Source organism: Hyla sarda, chromosome 8, assembly GCF_029499605.1.
Source record: "Hyla sarda isolate aHylSar1 chromosome 8, aHylSar1.hap1, whole genome shotgun sequence".
In the NCBI taxonomy this organism is placed as follows: domain Eukaryota; kingdom Metazoa; phylum Chordata; class Amphibia; order Anura; family Hylidae; genus Hyla; species Hyla sarda.
This window is the reverse complement of record NC_079196.1, coordinates 119145793-119161315: the sequence shown is the minus strand read 5'-3', so window position 1 is coordinate 119161315 and position 15523 is coordinate 119145793. Positions and strand designations below refer to the sequence as shown.

Genomic DNA, 15523 nt, shown 5'->3' with positions numbered 1-15523 from the left:
AGCATTTAAATGTTTAGATAGATTTCTAATTGCCTAAACCAGATACTAGGAAAGGTATCAAAATAATGTAAATGTGTTTATTCTACTTAGGATGTATAGCAAAAGTACAGATGATCCTGTTCTATAGCATCCTGTTCTAGTCCTAGTCCCCTCTGTCTCAGGGGACAGACATCGAGGCCGACTTATCTTAAGTAAGGGGGTCTGTGGTGTCCCGGTACCACATCTTATACGGTACCTATGTATTTGTGGGTCCCCATAGCCAGAGTCCCTAGGACGTAGGGATCTTTCTTGTGTAGCCTACCCCTTGCTGCCTCTATTCCAACTAATAGCCTAGTAATTTATGTAAGGTTGATGTAAATATAGTAATATATATGTAAATAAATAGTTAATTACCTATTCCATAGCGTTGCAGGACCTGCGGGTCACGTGACTAGGTAAACTCTATGGTATTCTGCTTAAGGACCTTTGGAGGCCCTGACGTAAGCAATCCTTACTCTGTGTAATGGTGAGTGACAGATGTTCGGACCAATCGGATTCACCCCGCCCCCTGCCCATATAAGGGAGCGGCGTCCATCTTTTCTCTCTCTTGTTCCTGGGCTGTCAAACGAGAAGGATCTGCACAGCAACTATCGCAGTGAGTTTGGCCCGAGCCTTGCGGCAACGGCTGAGTAATTCAGAATAGAGAGTGTATCAATCATCAGACACTCTGTAGCATCACCAGACCTAATATAACCCCTAAATCCGGACGGATCTGCAAATATCTACCCTAAATTCAAAGACTTTCTAAATAGCTCAAGGTCCGCAACAACTGTCAGTCACTAAGCAATATAAGGACTGTTTGCATGAGACTGTTACTGTATCTTGGATGTGTCGCAAGCACTGAAGTAAAGTTTTCAAGTTCAAGTTCAATCTCTTTGTGGACCTTTAGTCATTTCATGCACCTATCGTTACTGGGAAGGGCGGCGATAGGCCGGAGCATTACCTCAGCATACCAGCCCTCAGCCTGGCGTCACGAACTATAGGGTTAACATTAACCCCTCATATACTGGTACCATACCACTACTACTATACACCCCCCAAGGGCTACCACACTAATACTGTACAGTTCTATGTATAGGACACAGCACTGCTCAGTATTATCGGGGATCTTCTGCTCTGGTCTGCTCGATCTCAGACCAGAGCAGAAGACTCTGGGAGACGGTCGGAGCCAGGCGAGGGGACCTCGGGCCGCCATGCTGGATGATCGGATCCCCGCGGCAGTGCCGCGGGCGATCCGATCATCCGTTCAAAGTACAGCAATGCCGCATATGCCGTGATCTGTATTGATTACAGCATCGGAGGGGTTAATGGCGGAAATCCGCGCGATCGCCGATGTCAACCATTACCGGCGGGTCCCTGGCTGCTCCGGTGCTCGCGATCATGTCGGCGCGTAACTGTACATCATGGTGCATTAAGTACCACGTCACCATGACGTACATTTACGTTCATTGTCGTTAAGGGGTTAAATCAATTATATCCCCCCATCTGCAAAAATCACCCTGGGTTCCCTCCCCAAGGAAAATATGCAAGCCCTAATTATCACCCTGCCCAAACCTGGTAAACCCCCAGATAGACCCCACATTTTAGGCCAATTTCCCTCCTAAACCAGGATTTGAAGATTTATGCCAAAATCCTAGCCACTCGTTTAGCAAAAATTCTCCCATCCATTGTGCATGCTGACCAAGCTAGTTTTGTTCCCACATGTCAAACCTACTATTATACTAGATGTTCTACCATGTTCACACCCACAAAATTTCTATGTTGGTCCTGGCTTTGGATGCCGAAAAGGCGTACGACCGGCTTCGCTGGTCGTTCGCCTTCTTGGTACTCTGATAGATGGGTTTCCGGGGCATTGGGGCATTATATAGCACTCCCACTGCATGCACTTTTGTAAACGGAGTTCTCTCTGATGAGTTTGCCCTTACTAAAAGGCTGCACCCCTCATTTTCATATTGGCCATGGAGCCACTGGCTCAGGCGATTAGAAATGACCCTTGTATCTCTGGGATGGCAGTGGGGGGTAGGCCCAGGGCCGGATTAAGAGGATCATGGGCCTGGTGCTGAAGATTTTGATGGGCCTTTTTATCGAAATATATAAAATGAAAAAGCAACACAAAGCAATTTTGTTTAACACAAATAAAGCGCATCCAGCACGTTATGCACATTAAATTACCAGGATAGATGAATATATGTTAGTGTCCAAAAATTGCTGAGTTGCCCATAGCAACCAATCAGATCGCTTCTTTTATCTGATGTTACTAGGAGGATGTTAAACACTGCTGGACTGCGCTTTTCCCTGCTGTAACACACACAGGCTCTGCGTCCTATGATCCTTCTGCAGTGTAATATAATGAAGTGACTGGCCGCAAGATGGCTGCCGATTATATAGGGCTGTGACATCACAGGGGTGACTGGCTGCTGATAGGCTGCATCCTGCATGTGATTCAGGGTCATCCCGCCTACTTCTCTTCCCGCCTTCCCAGCATTCCTTGCCCCATATACTGACATGTGGATCCGCCATTTTAGATGCCCTGGAGGCTGCACCACAGTAAATGGAGTTTAATGAAGTGATTTGCGCAATAGAATCGCAGCGATCGTATATTTTCTGAAATTCGTAATGAATTCTGGATCATCAGCTCTGATTTGCTCATCTCTAGACATAACTCTTACTTTTCTACCTACAGACTCATGGTGCCTGTTTTTTTGTGTCACCAATTATACTTTGCAATGACAAACAAACAAATATTTGTGGGACAAACTTGAATAAGAATGCAATTTTGGGGGCTTTCTACACAGAGCACTTTTTGCAAACAGTCCCACATTGGGGGAGATTTATCAAAACCTGTGAAGAAGAGTGGTGCAGTTGCCCATAGCAACCAATCAGATCGCTTCTTTAATTTTTCAGATCCTTTTTAAAAAATGAAAGAAGCGATCTGATTGGTTGCTATGGGCAACTGCACCACTACCCTACACAGGTTTTGATAAGTCTCTCCCATTAGCTTTATTTTGTAGGTCCATACGATTACAACAATTCCCAAATTGGGCCATTGACCATGCAGATTACTCAACATTATAAGCTGCGATACCACTTTTTTTTAATTTTATTTTTTTATAAAAAATGTTTCTTTGAAAAATTAGAAAAGGGAGGTCATTCAACTTTTATTAGGGAAAGGGTTAATTCAATTTTATTATTACTTTTTTTTCGCAGGAAGGGGTCAAGCACACCTGTCTATAACTTCTAGGCCAATCTGTCTATAATAGCTGTGCTATTATAAGCAGATATGCCATTCAGGAGCATAAAAAAGCTAGGTGAGAATTTATCACCTAGCTTTTCTGTGCTCCTGAATGCCATTGCTGCTTATAGCCTATAAGGATAACTTACTATAAATTATAGGCAAATCTGTCTATATTAGCTTAACTAATATAAGCAGAAATGGCACTAAGGAGCACAGAAAAGCTGGGTGACAATTTCTCTCTTAGAGTTTTCATGCTTCTGAATGGCATACCTGCTTATAATAGCTCAGTTATTATAGGATTTACCTATAGCCTTTAGTCAAATCTGTCTAAAATAGCTGAGCTATTATAAGCAGATATGCCATTCAGGAGAATGAAAAAGCTAGGTGAGAAATTGTCACCTAGCTTTTCTGGGCTCCTGAATGGCATATCTGCTTACCATAGAATAGACAGATATGACAGAAAGGTTATAGGTAAATCTATTTATAATAGCTGAGCTATGATAAGCACCATTGCCATTCAGGTACACAGAAAAGCTAGGTGACAATTTCTCACCTAGTTTTCCATGCTCCTGAATGGCATGTCTGCCTATAAAACTGAGCTTTTATAGGCAGGCATGCCATTCAGGAGCATGGAAAAGCTAGGTGAGAAATTGTCACCAAGCTTTTCTATGTACCTGAATTGCAAGTCAGTTCATGACTGATGGTGGTACCTTTTTGGGGGACTTCAGAAGCAGGGAACAATGACCGCCGGCGGGACCTCAGCCGCTGTCACACAGTAAAATTTTTTGACGGGCGTGGGCCAGGCAGGAAAGCAGCACATACCATCCTCTTTCTGACAGGGGGGAGGAGCGTCCTACGATACCGTGACGTGAGTCACGCTAGTCAGGAGGTTACCCAGCCCATGTGACCACCCAGGCAGGAGCCGACTGACAACACTCAGGGCCCTCGGACCAAATAAAGCAAGGGCCCCCTGTGAGGCTCCACCTATGGCCACATCTCTGCCACACCCCTATCCCATCCAAATGCCTCCTAATGCCTCAACCTACACACAAAATAAAAGAAAAGAAAATATATAACAAGTTAAAATAGGTAAGATAATTTTCCATGACCAAGAATACCAGTATACAAGGAGGAAATATATACATCACACAAGAATACCAGTATACAAGGAGGAAATATATACATCACACAAGAATACCAGTATACAAGGAGGAAATATATACATCACACAAGAATACCAGTATACAAGGAGGAAATATATACATCACACAATAACTTGATAATACCGCCATACTGTACTGAATAAAACCACTATACACAGACCAGTATTCCCCCCCCCCCACACAGTGCCCATATAGCAAAAGTTACCAGCTGTACACAGGGTCTGTATACCATATAAGTGATTATATACCAGACCAGGGCTGCCATCACAAATGTTGGGGCCCCTTACACAACTCAAGGCCCCCTCTGCCTACTAACTTCCACATTATCTATAAAAAAATATATTTGAAAACACAGGACAAGAAAAACAAGAGCCCTTTAGTTTAATGAGGAAGGAAAGAGGAATATACCCGGACCCCAGTGACAGTATATACCCGGACCCCAGTGACAGTATATACCCGGACCCCAGTGACAGTATATACCCGGACCCCAGTGACAGTATATACCCGGACCCCAGTGGCAGTATATACCCGGACCCCAGTGGCAGTATATACCCGGACCCCAGTGGCAGTATATGCCCGGACCCCAGTGGCAGTATATGCCCGGACCCCAGTGGCAGTATATGCCCGGACCCCAGTGGCAGTATATGCCCGGACCCCAGTGGCAGTATATGCCCGGACCCCAGTGGCAGTATATGCCCGGACCCCAATGACAGTATACACCCGGACCCCAGTGACAGTATATACCCAGACGGCATAGACAGTATATACCCAGACCCCATAGACAGTATATACCCGGACCCCAGTGACAGTATATGCCCCTGCCCATCAGGACTATCCACTATGTGGGGCAGAAGAGCAGCCGGTGCCCTGGGGAGAGTACACTGTATCACTGGGTACACTGGTATATTGGGTACACTGGTATATTGGGTACACTGTATCACTGGGTACACTGGTATATTGGGTACACTGGTATACTGGGTACAATGGTATATTGGAAACACAGATATAATATAGATATTAGATACATAGATAGATCAGTGTTTCCTAACCTGGGTGCCTCCAGCTGTTGCTAAACTATAACTTTCAGCATGCCTGGACAGCCAAACGCATGCTGGGAGTTATAGTTTTGCAACAGCTGGAGGCACCATGGTCAGGAAACACTGAGATATAAGATAGAAATGAGATAGATAGATAGCTAGATAGATAGATAGGAGATAGATATGAGATAGATATGAGATAGATAGATAGATAGATAGATATGAGATAGATAGATAGATAGATAGATAGATAGACAGATATGAGATAGATAGATAGATATGATATAGATATGAGATAGATAGATAGATATGAGATAGATAGATAGATATGATATAGATATGAGATAGATATGAGATAGATAGATATAGATATGAGATAGATAGATAGATATGAGATAGATAGATATGAGATAGATAGATAGATATGAGATAGATAGATAGATAGATAGATAGATAGATAGGAGATAGATAGATAGATAAAGTGTTGCAAAACTACAACTCCCAGCATGTCTGGACAGCCAAAGGCATGCTGGGAGTTGTATTTTTAAAACTGCTGGAGGCACCCTAGTCAGGAAACATTAAGAAATTGCCCATTTAACTCCCACCGACCCCCCCCCCCAAACAGCAATTTGCCCCTCAACCTTTTCCTCCCGGAAAATTACCTGTTGTATGGGGGGCCGCAGCGGTGGGCAGGGGAAGTCTTCCTGTTCACCTTCAGCGCGGGTGGGTGATGTAGTCAGCAATGGAGCAGGAAGCAAAGAACCTGCCTGCTCCAATAGGGCTGCAGCCTGCACACAGAGGAGTGTGGGGGGAGGGGGAGGAGCATCCCTCGGCTCTCTTCCCAGAGATTCATTGCGGCCACGGCCCCTGCACTCACCTTAAAGGGCCGTAGGCTAACTATTTATAAAAAGAAAACAGTGCTGCAGCGGCCTGCAGTGACCCAGGGCCCTAAGTAAGAAGAAGGGCCGGCCTGGGACAGTGCAGGGCCGGCCCTCTTTTTCTGTTATTATATTTATCGTGGGTGCCGGGCGGCCTATGCGGGCCGTCTGTGCAAGCCACTGGGCCTATTTCCATGTAGGGGCCTGGAGCGGCAGCTCCATCCGCCCCTACGTTAATCCGGCCCTGGGTAGGCCCCACGTCATATCTCTGTATGCTGACAATGTGTTCCTCTCACTGACTAATCCCCAACAATCTGTTGAAGCAGTGATGGACCACATTACCCAATACGGCCAACTTAAAAGAAATCTGTCATCAGAATCACCCGCACCAAACCTGTTACACAGGCTTGTAGTGCGGGTGATCCTGATTAAAACACTCCTTACCTGGTTAAAAATGGTTCAGCGTTTCTTCAGATATCTATATTTTTAGTTTTCTGTTATTCCCTGGCTTGGGACTCAGTGGGAGGTATTATCATCTGGGACTCGGCCACACGTCATTCTAGCTGGGCGGAGCTGCCGCCCGGCTCATGAATCTTCATGAACCTATCCTCCTGGTCTAATTCTTCTTTCTCGGTCTGGTGTGGAGGGCCGCGCATGCGCCGCGTTTCGTACACCCGGAAGCGGCGTTCTCCCCCCCGGCTTCACTCAAGCTGCGGCCCTATACAAGTAAGAAGACGGGCTGCATAAGTGAAAAGCCGGGGATGGGAGGAAGGGAGGGACGGAGGGTGTATATATTCACAAACAGACTGAGAAAGAAGAATTAGACCAGGAGGATAAGTTCATGAATATTCATGAGCCGGGCGGCAGCTCCGCTCAGCTAGAATGACGTGTGGCCGAGTCACAGATGATCAGATGATAACACCTCCCACTGAGTCCCAAGCCAGGGAATAACAGAAAACTAAAAATATAGATATCTTAAGAAGCGCTGAACCATTTTTAACCAGGTAAGGAGCGTTGTAATCAGGATCACCCGCACTACAAGCCTGTGTAACAGGTTTAGTGCGGGTGATTCTGATGACAGATTTCCTTTAATTCTTCCAAAATCCAAGCCTTTCCTATCCATATACCTGATATATTAGTGTTGAGGCTTCGTGATACCTACCCCATTTGATTGACAGACTCGCAGTATAGGCTATTTAGGTACCCAACTAGTGCACTCTCCTTCCGCACTGTATAAACTAAATTATGAGTCCCTGTTGTTGACCATTGAAAGAGAACTTGGTGTTTTATCTAAACATGAAATATCATGGATCATGGGACGTATTGCATCCTTCAAGATGTTCATTTTACCTTGGTTACGGTAATTGTACCTGACTCTGCCAGTGGCCCTTCCCTCCTAAGTTTTTCTCCCAAGCCGAGACCCTACTCTCCCAATTTGTGTGGAATGATAAACAGCCTAGTGTAGCGCACACTATCCTAACTAAATACCGAAAATATGGTGGACTGGCTTTACAAGACCTGAGATTGTACTATATAGCCACTTTAGTATCCATGCTTAGAGTTTGGTCTCAAGCTTCCATGGATATCCCTTGGATCCAACTGGAGTCTTCTTAGATTCACCCGTACTCAATGAAGGACCTAATACACTTGCCTTTCAGGCATCTACCTCCCCATAAGAACCTAAGCCCAACAATATCAGCGGCTCTACAGGCTTGGTCTACATACCATACATTGGCTAATTCTTAAAGTGAGCTCCCTCACCTTTTCTTTCATTGTGCTCTACTTCAATTCACTGACCTCTCAGGCTGGGCTGGTGGTGGGATTTCTAGTGTCGGGGAGCTTCTTGATATTAATGTTTGGCAGCCATTTCAGTTGATTTGGGACCGGTTTCATTTCCCATCCACAGACTTTTACAGGTATCTTCAGGTCTGACACCTCCTGCAACGACTGCAACATCAGGGCTATGTAGGGATAATCTAACCATTCTCCCTAACCATTCTACCTATCTAACAAATCCAAGGGACTGAAATTCCTATATGGCTCTATTTTACAAGCTACTCATTATACTAAACCACACCCTCTTACCAGCTGGAAAAAGGAGTTGGGATCTTCTATCATGGATAAAGATTGGATGGGAGCATTTAAAATGATGCATAGATACTTTGGTTGGTATTATAGACCTGACCTGTTATCCTACATGTATAGTTCAGCCTCTAATAGATGTTGGAGGAACTGTGGATGCAAGAGGACTTTAATTTATCTTTTGCGGGAATGCCCGATTGTTCTGCCATATTGGAATATCTGTAGACAGCTATTGCTTCAAATCTTACCGACTGCAATTGATTGGTCCCCCCAGATGGTATTGCTGTTTGTAGACATAGATTCCCTCCCGACATACTACAGGGCATTAGTGTGTGTATTCTGTGTCACTGCCAGGCTACTACTACTGAGCAGATGGAAAACTGCTGACATTCCTGAGATGGGTGAATTAGTCTTGACATTTAATCTTACATATTCCTGCGAACGCATTATTGCATTAGGTAATGGATCATTTACTACCTTTCAAAAAAAAAAAAAAAAGTGGCATTATTGGTCCATTTCCTCACACTTCACTCTACCCTGAATCCTTGATCAGTCTTTTCAGCGGAGGACCCACCTGGGAGGCCATTATAATTGCTTAGCCCACCCCCACCACAGGCTATACAACTCTCCACTAGACACATTAGCGAGATCCTATAATGTCTCCACAATCAGATGTAACACATGCTATTCTATAGCTATGTTGTACCTTTTCCACAGTCCCTATAGGCAATGACTGCATATCCACCTAATATTGCATCGTTGATGTCATAATTAGATCTCACTAGGCATGTTACGTTATATGTATTATGTATCTATATGCTTTTCAACACTTCTGACTTTGTTTTGCTTGTCAGTTATACTGTAAATGTTGTTCACTAGTGATGTCGCGAACATAAAATGTTCGCGAACTTCCGGAAATGTTCGTGAACCGGCGAACTGGGCAAATCGCCATTGACTTCAATGGGCAGGCACATTTTTAAACCCACAGGGACTCTTTCTGGCCACAATAGTGATTTAAAAGTTGTTTCAAGGGGACTAATATCTGGACTGTGGCATGCTGGAGGGGGATCCATGGCAAAACTCCCATGGAAAATTACATAGTTGATGCAGAGTCTGGTTTTAATCCATAAAGGGCATAAATCACCTATTATTCCTAAATTCTTTGGAATAACGTGCTTTTGCCCCCTTTAGGCAGCACAAAGAGGCCCCCCTTTAGGCATCACATAGTTAGATCCCCCCTTTAGGAAGCACATAGATTCCCCCATATTAGGCAGCACATAGTTAGAGCCCCCCTTTAGGCAGCACACAGGTAGAGCCTCCCTTTAGGCAGCACATAGAGCCCTCTTGTTACGCCGAGCGCTCCAGGTCCCCGTTCCTCCCCGGAGCGCTGGCAGCCTTTACCTTGTCGCAGTGTCCCGGTCAGACCCGCTGACCGAGAGCGCTGCGTTAGTGTCTCTGGCGGGGATGCGACCCGCGATGAGGATGCGCCCGCTCGCGGTTCGCATCCCAGCCTTCTTACCCGACCTCCTGTTCCCCGTTTGTTCAGTCCCGGTGCGCGGCCCCGCTCCCTAGGGCGCGAGTGCGCCGGCTCTCTGCGATTTAAAGGTCCAGTGCGCCGCTGATTGGCGCCTGGCCCAATTAGTACTTTCACCTGTGCCTTAGCCTTTATTACCTCACTTCCCCTTCCCAGCAATGCCGGATCTTGTTGCCATTGTGCCAGTGAAAGTGTTCCTTTTATGTCCCAAGCCAGTGTTCCAGACCTTCTGCCGTTGCCCCTGACTACGATCCATGCTGCCTGCCCTGACCTTCTGCTACGTCCGACCTTGCTCTTGCCTAATCCCTTGTACCGCGCCTATCTCAGTCGTCAGTCGAGGTTGAGTCGCTATCGGGTGGAACGACCTGTGGGTTACCTGCCGCATCCTGCTTTGCGGCGGGCTCTGGTGAATACCAGTAACCCCTTAGACTCCGTTCCCCTGGTACGGCCCACGGCATCACCCCACTGACACAGAGGATCCACCACCAGTATCCTCACAGTATCCGGATCCTGACAGTAGATCCGGCCATGGATCCCGCTGAGGTCCCGCTGCCAATTGTCGCTGACCTTACCACGGTGGTCACCCAGCAGTCTCAACAGATAGCGCAACAAGGACATCAGCTGTCCCAACTGACAGTTATGCTGCAACAACTTTTGCCACAGCTTCAGCAACCATCTCCTCCGCCAGCTCCTGCACCTCCTCCGCAGCGAGTGGCCGCTTCCAGCCTCCGCTTGTCTCTGCCGGACAAATTTGATGGGGACTCTAAACTATGCCGTGGTTTTCTCTTGCAATGTTCCCTGCATTTGGAGATGATGTCGGACCAATTTCCCACAGAACGGTCAAAGGTGGCTTTCGTGGTTAGTCTCCTGTCTGAGAAGGCCTTGTCATGGGCCACACTGCTCTGGGACCGCAATGATCCTGTCACTGCCACTGTTCAGTCCTTCTTCGCTGAGGTTCATAGTGTCTTCGAGGAACCAGCCCGAGCCTCTTCTGCCGAAACTGCCTTGTTGAACCTTGTCCAAGGAAATTCTTCTACGCCATCCAATTTTGTACCCTCGCCTCTGAATTATCTTGGAACAATGAGGCCCTCTGCGAAACCTTCAAAAAAGTCCTATCCAGCAACATCAAGGATGTGCTGGCCGCACGAGAAATTCCTGCCAACCTGCATGAACTTATCCATTTGGCCACCCGCATCGACATGCGTTTTTCCGAAAGACGCCAGGAGCTCCGTCAGGATATGGACTTTGTTCACACCAGGCGATTTCTCTGCCCGGCTCCTCTCTTCTCAAGTCCACTGCAATCTGTTCCTGCGCCTTCTGCCGTGGAGGCTATGCAAGTAGACCGGTCTCGCCTGACCCTACAAGAGAGGACACGCCGCCACAATGAGAACACTTCCTGAAGGATTGTCCTATCCGTCCTCCGCGTCAGGAAAGACGCAATCCGATTCCGCACAAAGGTGAGACAGCTCTAGGTGTGAACTCTGCTTCTCCACGTCTTACTGTGCCTGTGCGGATTTCTTCTTCTGCTCACTCCTCCTTCTCAGCTGTGGCCTTCTTGGATTCAGGCTCTGCAGGAAATTTTATTTTGGCTTCTTTCATTAATAGGTTCAACATCCCAGTGACCAGTCTCGTCAGACCACTCTACATCGCTTCAGTTAATGGAGAAAAATTGGACTGTACTGTGCGTTACCGCACAGAACCCGTTAATGTGCATTGGACTACATCACGAAAAAATTGAATTTCTGGTCCTCCCCAACTGCACTTCTGAATTTCTCCTCGGCTTACCTTGGCTCCAACGTCATTCTCCCACCCTTGACTGGACCACCGGAGAGATCAAAAGCTGGGGTTCTTCTTGCCTCAAAAAATGCCTCACGTCTGCTCCCAGCTCCGTCAGTCAAACCCCTGTGGCTCCTCCTATACCAGGTCTTCCCAAGGCCTATCAGGACTATGCCGATGTTTTTTGCAAAAAACAAGCAGAGACTTTGTCACCTCACAGGCCTTATGAGTGCCCTATTGACCTCCTTCCTGGTACTACTCCACCCCGGGGCAGGATCTATCCTCTGTCCGCTCCTGAGACTCAAGCCATGTCGGACTATATCCAAGAAAATTTAAAGAGGGGATTCATCCGCAAGTCTTCATCCCATGCCGGAGCGGGGTTCTTCTTTGTCTCGAAAAAAGACGGGTTCCTTACTGCCGTGCATTGATTACCGGGGTTTAAATAAAATCACTATCAAAAACCGCTATCCCCTGCCTCTTATTTCAGAACTCTTTGACCACCTTCGTGGCGCTAACATCTTCACCAAATTGGACTTAAGAGGTGCATATAATCTCATCCGCATCAGAAAAGGGGATGAGTGGAAAACTGCATTTAATACCAGAGACGGACATTTTGAATATCTGGTTATGCCCTTTGGGCTCTGCAACGCCCCCGCTGTCTTCCAGGACTTCGTGAATGAAATATTTCGGGATTTGTTATATACCTGTGTTGTGGTTTACCTGGACAACATTTAGATTTTTTCCTCTAGCCTCGAAGAACACCGCCGCCATGTACGCCTAGTGCTCCAGAGACTCAGTTAAAATGAATTATATGCCTAGATGGAGAAATGTCTCGTTGAAAGTCAATCTCTTCCCTTTGTAGGATATCTAGTCTCTGGCCAAGGACTTCAAATGGACCGAGACAAACTGTCAGCCGTTTTAGATTGGCCACACCCCTCTGGACTCCGAGCTATCCAACGCTTCTTGGGATTTGCCAATTACTACTGACAGTTTATTCCGCATTTTTCCACCATTGTGGCTCCGATTGTGGCCCTAACCAAGAAGAATGCCAACCCTAAGTCCTGGCCTCCCCAAGCGGATGTGGCATTCAATCGCCTCAAAACTGCCTTCGCTTCTGCTCCCGTACTCTCCAGACCTGATCCATCAAAACCCTTCTTGCTGGAAGTGGACGCCTCCTCGGTTGGAGCCGGAGCCGTACTCCTGCAAAAAAACTCTACCGGACATAACATTACTTGTGGTTTCTTTTCTAAAACCTTCTCTCCGGCGGAAAAAAAATTATCCATTGGTGATCGTGAACTTCTGGCCATTAAACTAGCCCTCGAAGAATGGAGGCACCTGCTGGAGGGTTCCAAACACCCGATTGTCATCTACACGGATCACAAGAATCTCTTATATCTCCCGTCTGCCCAACGTCTGAACCCACGCCAGGCTAGGTGGTCGTTGTTTTTTGGCCGTTTTAACTTCGAGATTCATTTTCGCCCTGCTGACAAAAACATCAGGGCTGACGCCCTTTCTCGTTCCTCTGATGCTTCCGAAGCGGAAGCCCCCCTGCAACACATTGTACCTCCTGAGTGTCTGATCTCCTCTGCTCCAGCTTCTGTCAGACAAACACCTCCTGGAAAGACTTTCGTTCCTCCACGCCAGCGCCTCAAGATCCTCAGGTGGGGACACTCCTCGCACCTCACCGGTCATGCTGGCGTCAAGAAGTCCATCCAACTCATCTCTCGTTTATATTGGTGGTCTACCCTGGAGGCAGATGTCACTGATTTCGTTCGGGCCTGTACAGTTTGTGCCCGGGACAAGACTCCTCGCCAGAAGCCTGCCGGTCTCCTTCATCCTTTGCCTGTTCCTGAGCTACCATGGTCTCAAATTGCCATGGATTTTATTACGGATCTGCCTTTATCCCATGGCAACACAGTCATCTGGGTGGTCGTTGATCGTTTCTCCAAGATGGCACATTTTATTCCACTTCCAGGCCTTCCTTCAGCGCCACAGTTGGCGAAGCAATTTTTTGTGCACATTTTTCGCCTTCCCGGGCTTCCCACGCATATCGTCTCGGATAGAGGCGTTCAATTTGTATCGAAATTTTGGAGAGCTTTCTGTAATCAATTAAAAATCTAATTAAATTTCTCCTCCTAGAGAGAGTTAACCAGATCCTTGGTGACTATTTGCGACATTTTGTTTCCTCCCGCCAGGACGATTGGGTCGATCTTCTACCCTGGGCTACAATTTCAAGGACTTTGAATCCTCCGCCAAATCCCCGTTCTTTGTGGTGTACGGCCGTCACCCTCTGCCCCCCCTCCCCACTCCCACTTCTTCTGGATTGCCTGCTGTTGATGAAGTTACCCGGGACTTCTCCACCATCTGGAAGGAAACTCAAAAATCCCTCTTACTGACCTCATCCCGGATGAAGAAGCATGCCGACAAAAAGAGAAGAACTCCTCCGGTCTTTGCTCCTGGAGACAAAGTGTGGCTCTCTGCCAAGTATATCCGCTTCCGTGTCCCCAGTTATAAGCTGGGACCACGTTATCTTGGACCCTTTAAAATCAAGAGTCAAATCAATCCTGTCTCCTACAAACTTCTTCTTCCCTCTTCTCTCTGTATTCCTAATGCTTTTCATGTTTCTCTCCTTAAACCGCTTGTCCTTAACCGCTTCTCTCCCAAGGTTGTCGCTCCAGCTCCTGTCTCTGGCTCCTCCGATGTCTTCACTGTTAAAGAGATTCTCGCTTCTAAGACAGTCAGAGGTAAAAAAAAAAAATTCTCGCAGATTGGGAGAATTGTGGACCTGAGGAGAGATCTTGGGAACCCGAGGATAATATCCTCGACAAGGATCTCATTCGCAAGTTCTCGGGTTCCAAAAAGAGGGGGAGACCCAAGGGGGGGTATTGTTACGCCGAGCACTCCGGGTCCCCGCTCCTCCCCGGAGCGCTCGCAGCGTTTACCTTGTTGCAGCATCCCAGTCAGACCCGCTGACCGGGAGCACTGTGCGGGGATGGCGGGGATGCGACCCGCGATGCGGGATGCGCCCGCTCGCGGTTCGCATCCCAGCCTTCTTACCCGACCTGTTCCCCGTTTGTTCAGTCCCGGCGCGCACGTCCCCGCTCCCTAGGGCGCGCGCGCACCGGCTCTCTGCAATTTAAAGGGCCAGTGAGCCGCTGATTGGCGCCTGGCCCAATTAGTACATTCACCTGTGCCTTAGCCTTTATTACCTCACTTCCCCTTCCCAGCATCGCCGGATCTTGTTGCCCTTGTGCCAGTCAAAGCGTTCCTTGTATGTCCCAAGCCAGTGTTCCAGACCTTCTGCCGTTGCCCCTGACTACGATCCTTGCTGCCTGCCCCTTTAGGCAGCACATAGTTAGATCCCCCCTTTAGGCAGCACATAGATTCCCCCATATTAGGCAGCACATAGTTAGAGCCCCCCTTTAGGCAGCACATAGGTAGAGCCTCCCTTTAGGCAGCACATATAGCCCCCTATAGGCAGCACATAGTTAGATTCCCCCTTTAGGCAGCACATAGTTAGAGCCCCCCTTTAGGCAGCACCTAGTTACATCCCCCCTTTAGGTAGCACATAGATTCCCCCATATTAGGTAGCGCATAGTTAGAGCCGCCCTTTAAGCAGCACATAGGTAGAGCCTCCCTTTAGGCAGCACATAGAGCCCCGTTTAGGCAGCACATAGTTAGATCCCCCTTTAGGCAGCACATAGATTCCCCCATGTTAGGCAGCACATAGTTAGAGCCCCCTTAAGGCAGCACGTATTTAGATCCCCCCTTTAGGCAGC

The 15523-nt window shown here is 47.4% G+C and overlaps 1 long non-coding RNA gene across 1 annotated transcript in view; it reads right to left on the bottom strand.

Annotated features, from left to right (window-relative positions):
• The window catches only part of LOC130284451 (uncharacterized), a 71397-nt gene extending 69040 nt beyond the window's left edge, over positions 1–2357 (bottom strand). The window contains exon 1 of the long non-coding RNA XR_008847040.1: positions 2212–2357. This is a non-coding gene — a long non-coding RNA (uncharacterized LOC130284451). The remainder of the gene's footprint in view (positions 1–2211) is intronic.
• Between the last annotated feature and the right edge of the window lie 13166 nt (positions 2358–15523).